This window comes from Podarcis liolepis (genome assembly GCF_965112155.1).
Source record: "Podarcis liolepis genome assembly, chromosome: 18".
In the NCBI taxonomy this organism is placed as follows: Eukaryota; Metazoa; Chordata; class Lepidosauria; order Squamata; family Lacertidae; genus Podarcis; species Podarcis liolepis.
Window position 1 is genome coordinate 11477228 of NC_139572.1, and position 14229 is coordinate 11491456.

At 50.2% G+C, this 14229-nt stretch overlaps 2 long non-coding RNA genes across 3 annotated transcripts; one reads left to right on the plus strand and one right to left on the minus strand.

Annotated features, from left to right (window-relative positions):
- Positions 1–3242: 3242 nt before the first annotated feature.
- LOC310697583 lies at positions 3243–5765 on the plus strand. 2 transcript variants are annotated; one of them, XR_014521052.1, is made up of 3 exons: positions 3699–3713; positions 3820–4481; positions 5220–5765. It is a non-coding gene; the product is annotated as an uncharacterized lncRNA (long non-coding RNA). The 2 variants fall into 2 exon arrangements; XR_014521051.1 differs by having other exon boundaries at positions 3243–4481.
- A 4514-nt stretch (positions 5766–10279) lies between these two features.
- On the minus strand, positions 10280–14184 carry LOC310697591. The gene is made up of 2 exons (XR_014521066.1): positions 14031–14184; positions 10280–10858 (listed from the first exon to the last, which is right to left on the minus strand). It is a non-coding gene; the product is annotated as an uncharacterized lncRNA (long non-coding RNA).
- Between the last annotated feature and the right edge of the window lie 45 nt (positions 14185–14229).

Sequence of the window (14229 nt, forward strand, 5' to 3'; positions counted from 1 at the left end):
AAAAATGTAGTATCAACACCAACAATTGGGAAACACTTGCCTTCGAGCGCTCTAATTGGAGAACAGCCTTTTCCAAAGGTGTCATGGGCTTTGAAGACACTCGAACTCAGGACGCAAGGGAGAAACATGCTTAGAGGAAGACATGCTTGGCAAACCCTCACCGGGATCAACTCCCACCCGGAAACCAATGTCCTCACTGTGGAAGGATGTGTGGATCCAGAATTGGCCTCCATAGTCACTTACGGACTCATTGTTAAAACCGTGTTTATGGAAGACAATCTTACTCGGCTACGAGGGATCGCCTAGGAAGAGGCCTTGTTCTGAGTCATAGCGCTGGCCCACTGAGCCTTGTGTTGCTGACCCTGACTGACTGGGGACCTTCCCAGTCCCAACTGGAGATGCCACTGGATGGTGAACCTGGGATGTTCTGCATGCAGTTGCTTCTAGAGCTCTGGGCACCTGTGCGCACCAGTCTAGTGTCTAGGCACCTATTCCCGGGTCTGCGCTCCAGGAGCAGCTGCAGCCACAGCGGACCACTCTCCCTCCCCCAGAGACGGAGACTGCGCCTGCACAGAAACCGCCTCTGCTCTCCCCTCTTCAGTCCCCTCCTGGTTCAGGGAGACAGTGGTACAGGAGAGGGTTGAGAAGCCCCTGGCCCTTCACTCGCCTGACCTGCCTCTTCCTCCTCTTCCTCCATCCCACTCTGTGTTCCACCCTCCAGCTTTGAGGCTTCTGCCGCCTTGCTCCCTGGCAAACCACAGTGCCCCACAAACCACTGCCTGCCTCTCCTGAGCCAGACTCTAGCCCCACTCCCCCCCCCCGGCACACTTGTTGGCATCCTGCCAGTTTGTGACAGAGCTTCACCGTTGCGCTTTGGCTAGGGGTGGACGGATCTGTCCATTTCTGTTCCCTTAGTTTCTCATTTTTCCATGCTGAATAATGTGACGTGCCCAGGAAACCTGCAACCCTCCAGATAGGCTCCAGCTCTGACTCCTGTCACTCTTGAACGTTGGCCACATTAGCCGGGGCGCAAGAATCTCACCGCATCTGGAGGCCCAAAGGTTCCCTTTATCAGCTTGATGGAATCATGGTGGGGCTGTCAGAAAACTGCCATTTCCCGTCCGATAACAGTGAACATCGTGCCCTTGCTTAGATACACTTGCAATATAAATTATTAGGTTTATTATCAACATCTGCAGGCTTTTAGCGGTTTGCAATGAGTGAATAATAAAAAAGCAGTGAAATAGCTCAACACAAGTGGTTCCCCCCAATTCAGATGAAACTGCAACTTATTCTGGCTTCTCCAGTCTCACCATTATTCAGTCCCTTCATGGCAAGTGCCTTCAGTACTTAGTAGAGCAGCCTTTTGCTGCTATGACCTGCTGCAAACCTGTTGCTCGGTCCCTGCTCCTGCCAACCTAGCAGTTCAAAAGCACGTCAAGAGTGCAAGTAGATAAACAGGTACTGCTCTGGCAGGTTTCCGTGCGCTGCTCTGGTTATGCTGTCCACATGACCCGGAAAAACTGTCTGCACACAAACGCCGGCTCCCTCGGCCAGAAAGCGAGATGAGCGCCGCAATCCCATAGTCGCTTGCAACTGGACTTAACTGTCAGGGGTCTTTTACCTTCTTACCTACCTAGGAAGTCTGCTGGTCTATCTAGCTCAGTACTGCCTACACTGACTGGCAGCAGCTCAGCAGGGTTTTGGACAGGGGGTCTTTCTCTCCCATCCCTACCTGGAGATGTTGGCAGGGAGTGGACCAGAGGTCTCTTGCAAGCAAAGCAGGTGCCCCGCCACTGAGCTGTGCTCCTTTCCCTGAAAACAAAGCAAGATTCTAGTCCTCAATATTCTCAAATTAAATAGGAACATGGGGGAACTGCCTCTTGGGTCCATTTGGCTCAGTATTGTCTACTCTCTGGGTTTTGGGGCAGGTAGTTGAGTTGGGAACTGCATGCGAAGATGGGCTCTGGCGGATGGAGCGGATGAGACCAATAGGGGGTCCAACGGCCAAGCAGGCGGTTTCTGCCCGTGCCTTAGAGGGAAGCGAGCGGCAGGTGGGGCTTGTCCACCTAGGCCCTAAACCTCTGCCGCCTCATGGCTACACTCATTTGTGAGAAGGGCTTCAGGAGTAAACCCGAACAAAAAACACCCTGGTGGTTATCACCAATTGAAGCTTCATTACTCAAACCAATCGGTAAAACGGGGAAATGGCCAACATCAAGAGATCAAGAAAGAAAATGGAAATTAAAAGATTATGGGGAAATTAAAGACCATTTTCAGAGTTGGTTGCACTACAATTACATGAGATGTATAAGGAAGATAATAAGAAAGGGTTTAGCTATACAATTTCTAGATTTCAAAAGGAAGTTATAGCAGAAGTGAAGCTACTGAAGAAAGCATATAGTATTCTGTTAGAATGGGGGGGGGGAGATGAGGAGGTCAAATCAGTCATGATCAAATGGGCGCAAGATATAGGACATATATACAGTTTGAGGACTGGGGAAAGCTGTGGAAGGTAGACCTGAAATTTACAGATTGCTCTCTGTTGAAAGAAAACTATATGAAAATGATGTATAGATGGTATATCACACCAGTACAAATAGCAAAAAAGTATAAAACTGGCTCAAACGTATGTTGGAAATGTAAAGAAAAAGAAGGTACTTTGTATCATATGTGGTGGGAATGTAGAGAAGTAAAAAAAAAATTGGGAAATGATATATAATGAATTGAAAAAAATGTTTAAAATGACATTTGTAAAAAAAAGAGAAGCATTTTTGTTAGGGATTGTAGGACAAGACTTGCCAGGAAAAATAAAGAACTTATTTATGTATGCTACAACAGCAGCAAGAGTTAGCACAAAGATGGAAGAATCAGGAAATCCCAACGAAAGAACAGTGGCAAGAAAAACTGATGAGTTATCAGGAATTGGCCAAGCTGACATATAAACTGTGTGACAAGGACAATCGTGATTTCAAGGAAGAATGGGAACTTTTTACAAATTATTTTAAAAGACAACAAAATGATCTGGACTCCTTGGCAGGTTTTGAATAAACACCCACAAATTTATTAGTTGAATATATAATAGATAAGGCAATGATATGTACAATTTTACAATATGCAGAGAACAATATGTGCAAAGAAACCAGAGAGACGAGCTGAGGGAAGTATTTGGGGGGTGGAGAGGGAGAAAGGGGAGGGGATAAAGAAGGGAGGGAAATGTAATTTGATATATTGATTGATAATCTGGTTGTTAAATTTATATAATATACATGGAGTAAACCCCGAGGAACAACCCACGCTCACTGCCTTCCGGGAGGGACATCTCCAGGAGAAGTAAAGGCTAAGGGTTAAACCCGACACAAATCCAGAGTGCAGTCCCTAAGGCGGTTGGGTGGAGTTTTGTACTTCAAATGATTGAGCTAATGTGGAAAAGAGAATAAATGACAAGGCACTTGCTAATTGGAAATAAACCTTGGGGGAATCTAATATCAAAATTTTGTTATCCCCTCCTTCTGGCAACTCCTGCTGCAGCCAAGCTGGTGCCAAACGTCTTGCTCTGCTTCCTGGTTGTGTGTGTGTGTCTTGTTGTCTAGGCAGCCCAGGACCCCCAGGCACCCTGCCCAGGCTTGTGGCCCTTGGGTGCTGCTCATGCAGCAAAAACAAGGGAAGAGGTGGCAGTTCAGAGCCTCTTCCAGCCCTGCCTGCAGATGGTGGTGGGTTGAACCTGAAGCCTTCTGAACGCTCTAAACCCTGAGCTAAGGAAATGCGCAGATTGGTTTGGCACCTGAACTCCACCCTATTTCGTTGTTCCTGTTTTAGGCAAAGGTCTGCAGTCCAGTGACAGACTATCTTTTCAGGGAGAAAATCCCAAAGTCAGTCTCTGGCCTCTCCAGGAAGGATCCATCATGTTTGGAGAGCTATGACCAGCCAATGCAAACAGGACAGAGACAGAGGGACCAGTGACTTGGCAGAAAGCAGGCCCCTTAGTCAGACCATGAGGACTAGAGTGCTGGGTTTTCATAAAGCGACTCCTTGTGAGTAAAGGGCTCCTGAGGGGCCTGAGACAAGCTCCCTTGGTGGAGGGATGGCAGGTGGCACTTGTGGGGAAAGCTGTGGGTCATGGCTGCTGAAAGAGGTTCAAATCGAAAGCATCCTTTTCAGCCACTTGGTCTCCATTTGTTGAATATGTTCTGAGGTGAGTCCCAGGGGCCAGGCAGAGAGGGCTTGGGGCCGCATTGGGGGAGGGAGAGACCCTTGGCTCTCCCCCACTGCTCTCCTGTGTCTCCAGACAGCCCCCCTCCCCTGGAGGTGTGATGATGTCATAAAAAGGCAGGTGAGGAAAGGGCCCATTGGCTCCAGCCCCTCCCTTCTCCATCCTCCTGACTGACAGCTGAGGAGCCGAGAGAGGGGAAGAGGCGCCACCATTTCTCTCTCTCTCTGCTGGGTGACAAATTTGCTGGATGGATCTCGCACTTCCCAGGGTGAGTGGTGTTTCCAAATCCAACGACCAGGGAAGGGCTTTCTGTGTCAGGCCAGTGGCCATTGAGGCCAGCATCCTGCTCTCACTGTGGCCCAAATGACCCAAACAGGCGGCTCCTGCAAGCAGCACCCAAGGGCGGCAGAGACTCTCCCCTTGTGCCGTTTCCAGCAACTGGCACTCAGAAGCATAGCTGCCTCCAACTATGGAGGCAAAGGTATAGCAATAATAATAATAATAATATATTATTAGTACCCCACCCATCTGGCTGGGTTTCCCCAGCCACTCTGGGCGGCTTCCAACAAAGCTTCCCTAAACAGGGCTGCCTTCAGATGTCTTCTAAAAGTCTGGTAGTTGTTTATTTCCTTGGCATCTGGTGGGAGGGCGTTCCACAGGGCGGGTGCCACCACCGAGAAGGCCCTCTGCCTGGTTCCCTGTAGCTTTGCTTCTCGCAGGGAGGGAACCGCCAGAAGGCCCTCGGCTAATAGCCACCAGTAGCCCTCCCTTCAACAGGTTTGCCCACTTCTCTTTCAAAGCTACCCAAGCTGGTGGCCACCCGCCTCATGCCTCCTGCAGGAGCAAGTTCCATAGGTTAACCCCATGCCAAGTGAAGAAGGACTTAGAATCATAAAGCTGCAGAGCTGGAGGAGACCCCCGATGGTCACCTAGTCCAACCCCATGTGGTGCAGGTCTTTGGGTATGTTGCCCCAGTCACCATGTTCTCCCTTTGTTTCTTTTTCAGCCCAGACATGTGACCTCCCCTGCTGGTTCTTCCACCACCTGCTCCAGCCTCTACCCTACCTTTGAGTTCACCTGGTCCTGTGCCCAGGAGTAGATGTTGGGAGTTACCTATGGCTCACAGACACCCTCCGCAATGCTACTGCCAGCATCCGAGTGTCCCATACCAGCCACGAGCACCGTATCCCAGCTACCCTCCAGGACCGTATTTGAGATCTTGCCCGTCCTGTCCCAGGTGCAATGCGTATGCCTACAGAGGAGGCTACCCACCTGGGCCTGCGTACCCACAGCACAGGGGTGAAGACTGCTTAACCTGCTGCCTGAAAGCTTGTGCTGCCATCTTTTGCTGCTGCTGCGTTATAGACATGGTAACTTACGACTGCGACTGCAACCACGGCTGAGCACCCCAAGACCCTCTCAATGCCTCTGGCATGGATTGCTGCGTAGCCTCTTCTTCCTTCTCTCCGCCTCCTCCACAGCTTCCAAGCACTGTAATAAATGCTGTGCTCTGCGCAGGCAACAGGGGCGCAAGTCTGCCGCAGAGATGGCACCATGGTTTCTTTCTTTGTTTTGTTTAAAGCATTTGCCACCAAAGCTCCCAGCGTTTTAAAAAGAATGGTGTGGATCGTGTCCTGCTAAATCTTCTGGGCCTGGAAGCAGCTGTCAGGGCTGGAGTCAGATGCAGGCCAGCACGGAAAGCATCAGGCTTTGTTGTCGGTGAAGTTAACTCTTTATTCAAGGAAACAGCATACAACTCAGCAACCCTCCCCAGCAGTCCTTGCCCCATGGAGCCGTTGCCAGGACTGAAGGTCCCTGCTCTCCACCCTCTCTAAGGCTTCTCCTCTCCCAGATGTTTCCCAAGCAGTCTCAAACTGCGTCTGCGCACCTCTGGCCTCTGTTCTGCCCTCCTCATTATTCTGAGCATTCTTGGAGACCAGGGCACAGGGGAGCTTGTCGCACCAAGAAGGGGAGACTCCCTTGCTTCTTCAGCAGCCTCTTGATGCCTCCCTCCTCTGCGTCAGCCTCAGAGTCTGTACTGCTCCCTGTCGCAGACTCCTCCTGCTCACTAAACCCTGTTGCTCACTAAACCCTGTTGCTCCTTCAGCATCCAGCATCTTCTCCCAATCCACTCCCTCTGACTTCTCCTTGGTGTCCCACCACTTGTCTGTGTCCAGCCAGTTCCTGACAGCAGCCTTCATTTCTTTCCTGACCCACCTCTTTGTAGAACAGCCTCCAGGTGTCTCTGACTGCAAAGCTCCTCTCTGTTCCACTAGCCCCAGCCAGTAGAGAAGGGGGAAATGCAATTCAGTTTGCAGTTCAAGGCAGGCCTACCAAATCCACACTTCCTGCACCAATGCATGGACTGAAACTCAGCTCTCCTTTAAAATCCACGCTTCTCTTGGTGCTCTTCTGCCCCATGCTCCTCTGCCTTGGCCAGAGGCTCTTATGCAAAATTAAATACATATATATTCCCGCGAGTAACAGTACAAGTTTGGCAGCAAACACAGAGTTCAGGAGCCACAGTTCAGGAATCAGACAAGACATTCGAGACTGGAGGGAAGTAGCGAAGGTGTCCCAACAGTTTCTGCACCCTGCCCACCAAGCTTTGAAAGATGAGGTGTGACACTCTCACTCCTGAGGCTCGCTTGCTTTGAGAGAATGTCAGAATTGCAAGCAAGCGCTCCTCCAGGATGTGCCGGTCTGCTCCCAATTCTTCATCCTACTGTTAGGACCCTGATCAAGCGCAGACTTGATTTGCATGGCTATTTGGCTGCTCACCCCACAGCCTCCCCTCCCCTGAAATGCTCTGTTCTGTCCGGAGGTTGTGGGCAGAACTGAACCCCAGAAGAATAGAATAGTTGGAAGGGTCTCCATGGGTCACCTCGTCCCATGCCATTCAAAGTGGTGGTCTGCGGACCAGTAGCAGTCTGCAAACCTTCAGCTGCTAGACCCAGACATCTCCACCACATCCCAGGTTGCATGGAAGAAGAAGAAGAAGAGTTTGGATTTGATATCCCGCTTTATCACTCCCCTTCAGGAGTCTCAAAGCGGCTAACATTCTCCTTTCCCTTCCTCCCCCACAACAAACACTCTGTGAGGTTGAGAGACTAGCCCAAGGACCAGAAGTGTGACTAGCCCAAGGTCACCCAGCAGCTGCAGGTGGAGGAGCGGAGACGGGAACCCCTCTCACCAGATTACGAGTCTACCGCTCTTAACCACTACACCACACTGGCTCTCACCACACTGGAACACATCAGGGACCAAATACAGTACACCAGGGGGGGTGGGAATTACTTGTCCATCACATAAGCATTTCTGTAGTCCAAACCCCTGCAATGCAGGAATCACCACTGAAGAGTCCCTGGCAGGCGGCCACCCAACCTCCAACGAGGGAGAGTCCAGCAGCCTCCAAGGGAGTCCCTTCCACTGTCAAGCAGCTCTTGCCATCAGGAATTTCTTCCTAATGTTGAGTCAGAATCTCCTTTCTTGTCATTTGAATCCATTGGTTCAGGTCGCTCCACATGTCAGTCCTTTGTCAGGTATTTGATGATGGCTCTCCTGTCACCTCTCAGTCTTCTCCAGGCTAAACATACCCAGCTCCCCCCTCAACTGCTTTAAATGTCTACAGGTAACTCGCAGGATTTCCATTCTGGGGATGTCGCAGGTACACAAAAATGTGCATCGTCAAACCAGTTCCTTGGACTCACCCTGGTGCAAGCAGTCCTCTCTTCTAGAGAACCTGTCTTTTACACACACACACTTTTAAGCTCTCTGTTTTGCTTACCAGGCTTTGGGAGGCTGTTTCTGTGTGAGGAAAACCCTGCAGAAAAACAGTTGTTAAGCTTTCCACCTTCCTTGCGTTAAATTTGTGTGATTTCAGCTGGTAGCTTTCAACTGTGTTAAACGTGCATAAAAAGGTAAAAGAAAGGTAAAGGACCCCTGGATGGTTAAGTCCAGTCAAAGGTGACTATGGGGTTGCAGCGCTCATCTCACTTTCAGGCTGAGGGAGCCGGCGTTTGTCCACAGACAGCTTTCTGGGTCATGTGGCCAGTATGGCTAAACCGCCTCTTGTGCAATAGGACACCGTGACGGAAACCAGAGCGCACGGAAACACCGGTTACCTTACTGCCGGAGCGGTACCTATTTATCTACTTGCACTGGCATGCTTTCAAACTGCTAGGTGGGCAGGAGCTGGGACCGAGCAACGGGAGCTCACTCCATTGCGGGGATTTGAACCACTGACCTTCTGATTGGCAAGCCCAAGAGGCTCAGTGGTTTAGACCACAGCACCACCTGCATACAGTGTTAAACGTGCTTAACATGTATTATCTGTACTGTATTAATGTAAATAGCATACAAGTAATTTAAACAGTAATTTAAACACATGCTGTATTAATACCATGTATGCTCCAAGTTGTTTTGTTGTTGTCCTCCATCTGTCTCAAGAGACAACGGACTGCGCCTCCGGGAGTGAAGTCAAAGCACTGGAGAACTGGAGAAAAAAATGGGTTCCCTTGCCAATAGGAACCCACAAAGCTGTAAATGAATTTAGATTGTTGTAAGGTTATTTCAGTTATATGCAAGGCTATGCCAAAAGTGCTGACATTCTCCTGCGGGTCAACCGTCTGTAAACAATGCCCTTGACAAACCTGCTTCCTAGTGAGTCATCAGGGGCAGCTTCTCCTTTCTGTCTCAATTCTAGCAGGTGCCGTCAAGGACTTGGCAAACAACAACTTTCCCTTGGACGGAAATAGCCATTCTGAAAATAAGTGCCAGAAGACCCACCCACCCCCATTCAAAATATAGCATACAGTGGTACCTCGGGTTACAAACGCTTCAGGTTACAGACTCCGCTAACCCAGAAATAGTACCTCGGGTTAAGAACTTTGCTTCAGGATGAGAACAGAAATTGCACGGCGGCAGCAGGAGGCCCCTTTACCTAAAGTGGTGCTTCAGGTTAAGAACAGTTTCAGGTTAAGAACGGATCTCCGGAACGAATTAAGTACTTAACCTGAGGTACCACTGTATAGCTATAAACAGCACGGAAATCGTAGCAAGTAATTAGGAATCTCCCCATCTCAGTTTCTCATTTTCTCCAATCTTAAATTTGGTTCTCTGCATTTCTAGTTTTGTTTTAATACAAAAAACAAAAATGAAACCCCCTCATGAACATTCTTCAGCATCCTCCTGCCCTTTTCTCCTACCATACATGTATTTACTTGCAATTTCCTCAAAATACTCATTTTTGCAAAGCGATTTCCCCTTATATGACGCACCTCTGTATGTCCTTCTCGCTAATATTTGTTTCTGTTTTTATCACACGACGCCTTCTCCACCTCACCAAGAAGCCCAAGGGGGTGGACATGGTTTCTCCCTCCCCAGTTTATCTTCACAGCAACCCTAAGAGGGAGTGAACCCTGGTCTCCCAGGTCATAGTATGGCACTAACATCATGCTACACTTTGCCATAGACAGTGCCAGATCTACGTACAGTGGTACATACAGCTCAGCTGGCTAAAACATGGTGCTGACAACGCCAAGATTGCAGGTTTGATCTCCACATGGGACAGCGGCATATTCCTGCATCACAGGGGGTTGGACTAGATGGCCCTCAGGGTCCCTTCCAGCCCCTCTATGGTTCTGTGATTCTATGGCCATGCATGTGCCTCATAAAAGGTGGGTGCCCACAACACGACTGTCCTCCTTCAGGCCAGTGTCCATTATGGAAGCAGCATAGAAGAGCCCATAAGGCAGCCTTTCTCAACATGTGGGTCCCAGATGTTGTTGAACTACAACTCCCATCCTCCCTAGCTAGCAAGGCCAGAGCTCAGGGATGATGGGAGTTGTAGTCCAACAACATCCGGGGACCCACAGGTTGAGAACCGCTGCCATAAGGAATGTCCTGATGGACCACAGGAAGGTGAATGTGGAAACCTCAGGAGGGGAGGGGGCTGTTGCGCACAGGGTGGGCTTCCCCTTGGGGCATCCCCACAAGACGCTGGGTTCGGTGGGCCTGACCCAGCAGGCCTCTGCCGAAGTTCTTAAGGCCAAGTCTACCACAGACTTGTATCGCTGTGCAAATCAAATATTTTATTACGGTGCTCAAAGCTGGAGAGGAGGAGGAGGAGGAGGAGGCAGCATGGGAATCCACAGCCAAGGTCCTGAGAGGCCCTTCATGGTAGCCGGGGGGCCGTCAAGACGTCCCAGACGCAGCAGCAGCAGAGGGTGGCCCAGCAAGCGGCCAGGCAGGTGGCCAAGGTGGAGGGCTCCTTCCGCTCTTCTATGATGTACACGGGGTGTCCAGCCCCAGGACCATAGGCTAGTCCCGAGGGCAGAGGGGCAGGGTAGGCCTGGTAGCCCTGGTAGCCCTGATAGCCGTAGGGCGGCGGTGTGTACGCCGGGTAGGCGGAATAAGCAGACGGGTATGGCCCTGGCGGGTAGCCAGAATAGGACTGAGAGGATGGGTGCGCCCCCGCTTGCTGGGGCTGGGAGGCCTTTGGATTAAGGCCTCCCTGGGATGGCGGAGGTTTTGAATGGTCCATGAATATTCCCCATCCACTTCGGAAAGGCTGCCAGCAGACAAGAGGAAACTCGAAATGTGACGTAGGAACTGGAGCGGCAGAGGAGACGTCACAAATCTATGCTGGAAAAGAAAAAGACAGAGAATGTGGCACCCGGGAGGAAATGAAATACCCCCCCCAAAAAAAATGTGATAGGGGAGGTGGCATGGTTGAGTTGGCATCTGTATGTCTCCAGAGACAATGGGGGTGAAGTCAAACTATGTCACAGGAAGATGCCGGCCAGTAACCACACAGTTTGAAGTCCGAGTTAACTCTTGATTAGCAAAACCACACTCTTCACACACTTGGTTCCCTGTCAGGCCTAAGGAACAGAGCAGCTCATTCCCGGTGGTCTCACTCCAGGAAAACCAGTTGCCAAGACTGAGTCCCCACCTCCTTCTGCCGATCGAAGTCCCCTCCTCTCCAGAGTTTTCCCCAAGCAAGCAGAGTCCATGCCATCATGCAGCCAACCTCTCCTCCGCCCTTTTCATGCCTCTCCTGGTTCTGGGAGACAAGCAGGGAGGGGAGCTGGTTGCAGCAGGAGGGGGAGACACCCAGGCCTCTTCACTGGCTGAAGGCTCCTTCCTCTCCTGCTTCAGCTTCTGCCACAGACTCCCCTTGCTCACTAAGTCCTTCAGACACCTCTTCCAAGTCTCTTCCCCTTTTCCCTCTGGCTCTCTCCTTCGTGGTTCCCCAGCTGGTTCCTCCCACCATTCCTCTGTGTCCAGTCCATACAAACCACTTAGCTGCAAGGATGGTGACTCGTAACTGCTGCCTTCTGTGTTGTTGTTGCTGCATTAGCAGCACCAAGGTGACATGGTAGAAGTTCATATTATTATTATTATTATTATTATTATTTATTTATTTATTTATTTATTTATTTATTTATTTGTACCCCGCCCATCCGGCTGGGTTTCCCCAGCCACTCTGGGCAGCTTCCAACAAAGATTAAAAATACATTAAAATGTCACACATTAAAAGCTTCCCTGAACAGGGCTGCCTTCAGATGTCTTCTAAATTTCAGGCAGTTGTTTATGCCTCTGACATCTGACGGGAGGGCGTTCCACAGGGCAGGCGCCACTACCGAGAAGGCCCTCTGCCTGGTTCCCTGTAGCTTTGCTTCTCGCAGGGAGGGAACCCCCAGAAGGCCCTTGGAGCTGGACCTCCATGTCCAGGCAAAACAATGGGGGTGGAGATGCTCCATCAGGTCTACTGGGCCGAGGCCATTTAGAGCTTTAAACACTTTAAATTGTGCTCAGAAACGTACTGGGAGCCAATGGGGGTCTTTGGCATGGAGAAAGCGTATTGAGAGAAGTTGTTCCTCCCTTTTGCCTTCTCCCTTGGGATTCTGACTTGACATCAGGGGAAAGTTCCTAGCGTTAAGAGCCATTCAAGAGTGGAACAGACTCCTTCGGAAGATTGTGGACTCTCCTTTCTTGGAACTTTTTAACATGACATTGGGTATATTTCAGATATTTTTTAGCTGTGATTCCTGCAGGGGGTTGGGCTAGAGGATCCTTGGAGGTCCCTTCTAACTCTACAGTTCTCTGATTATAATAGGTGCACTTTTGCAAACATGGTTTGGTGGGAGACCTGCATTGCAAATTTCAGAGGACTGTGTTTTGGTTCCCACATTGTTACGGAAAGTGCCAATTTAATGGATTGGCCTTCAAATGCACATTGAATTCACTTTCTCACCCCCGTCCTTGGTTCCTTCCAAATAAAACTGAAGCCCAGTGAACCAGACTGATGCTCGGTGAAACATATGGCTCACAATATCTGCAACGTACACCTGTTTGACTGCTGGCACATGTTGACTTCCTTTTTCTGAAGAAAGATCTAAGGCTCTCAGCCCGTGGGACAAAGCCTGCGTCATCAATTGCAGGTCTTCTGAGAAAGAAGCATCTTTATCTGCTAGAGATCATGGGCCACCACCCCTCTGCTCCTTCCCCTTGTACAATAACAGCATTAGTCTGTTGCGTTAGCAGCAGCACCTGTGTCCTGGCCCAAGCACGGGACTCTTGCAAGCACCCCAAGAGCACGATGAGAGAGACGCTGTGGGGATCCTGCAAAAGGAGAAGGAAGGCTGAGAGGTGTCTGTGTTCTGAGCCACACACGCAAAACGTTGTATTTATTTCGTCTGGCATCAGTCACTAGGGACTGGGGGGGGGGAGCAACCTGATTTGGTTTGCATTGAATGGCAAACCTGACCTAATTTGCACTTTCGGAACGAATGAAACAAAGCTATCCTTTGAAATTTGCACCTCTCTGAACTTTGGTGTCTTTTTCTCCACCTAAGTAATGTGAACAAAAATGCATGGACTGGGGTAAAGTGTGCCTACAGATGCATATCATACTGAACACAGCATGCAAAAATGTACAGGATTCCTGCCTTGCCGGGGGTTGGGCTAGATGACCACCCTGTTGCTTCCAAGTCTACAGTTCTATGATTCTACTCCTGCTATTAAAATGCATTACTCGCCCTTCACTCAAAGGTCCCAGTGTGGGTTGTAACTATTAAAACTCAATACAGTGTTGCCCCACAAGATGAATGCCTCGCAAGACGGAAAACCCACTAGACGAAAGGGTTTTCCGTTTTGGAGGTGCTTCGCAAAACGAATTTCCTATGGGCTTGCTTCGCAAGACGAAAATGTCTTGCGAGTTCCTGTGGGGGTTTTTTTCTCCCCCCCCCTTTTCCCCAAGCCGCTAAGCCGCTTATCAGCTGCTCCTAAGCCGCTAAGCCGCTTTACAGCTGGTCCGCTAAGCCGCTTTACAGCTGGTCTGCTAAGCTGCTTAACAGCTGATCCGCTAAGCCGCTAAGCCGCTTATCAGCTGATCCGCTAAGCCTGCTAAGCCGCTAAACCGCTAATCCGCTAATGGGCTTGCTTCGCAAGACAAAAAAACCGCAAGATGAAGAGACTCGTGGAACGGATTCTTTTCGTCTTGCGAGGCACCACTGTATTAAAAACAGTTTAAAACTACCCAACCTCCTGTTCTCCCAGAGGTCAACTCGAAGCCACCATTGGGAACCTCACAGGCAGGACCTGAGCAGAACAGCAGCTGTCCCCGCTTGGGATCCCAGTCGCCCCGCTGCCTCTGACAGTGGAAGGATAACACCCCCAAAGGCCTCATCCAGGTGGAAAGGGGGCAGGAGACACAAACTTCCCAGTGAGGGGAAGAGAGGGAGAAGGGGGTTGGAGGAGAGCTTCTGAGGCTCCTCCTCTCCGTTTGTCCTGTTTGGGAATGCCAACTCACCAAGCCGAGCCAGAGATCTCTGCAGCAACAACTCCACTTGCCAGGATTCGAAAAGAAGCCAAGGCAGAAAGAGAGGGGGAGATGAAGCCACTGATCTCAGCTGTCAGTCAGGAGGAGTGACACGAGGAGCCAACTGGCCCTTTCCTCACCTGCCTTTTGTGACATCATCGCACCTCTAGGGGAGGAGGGGCTGCCTGAG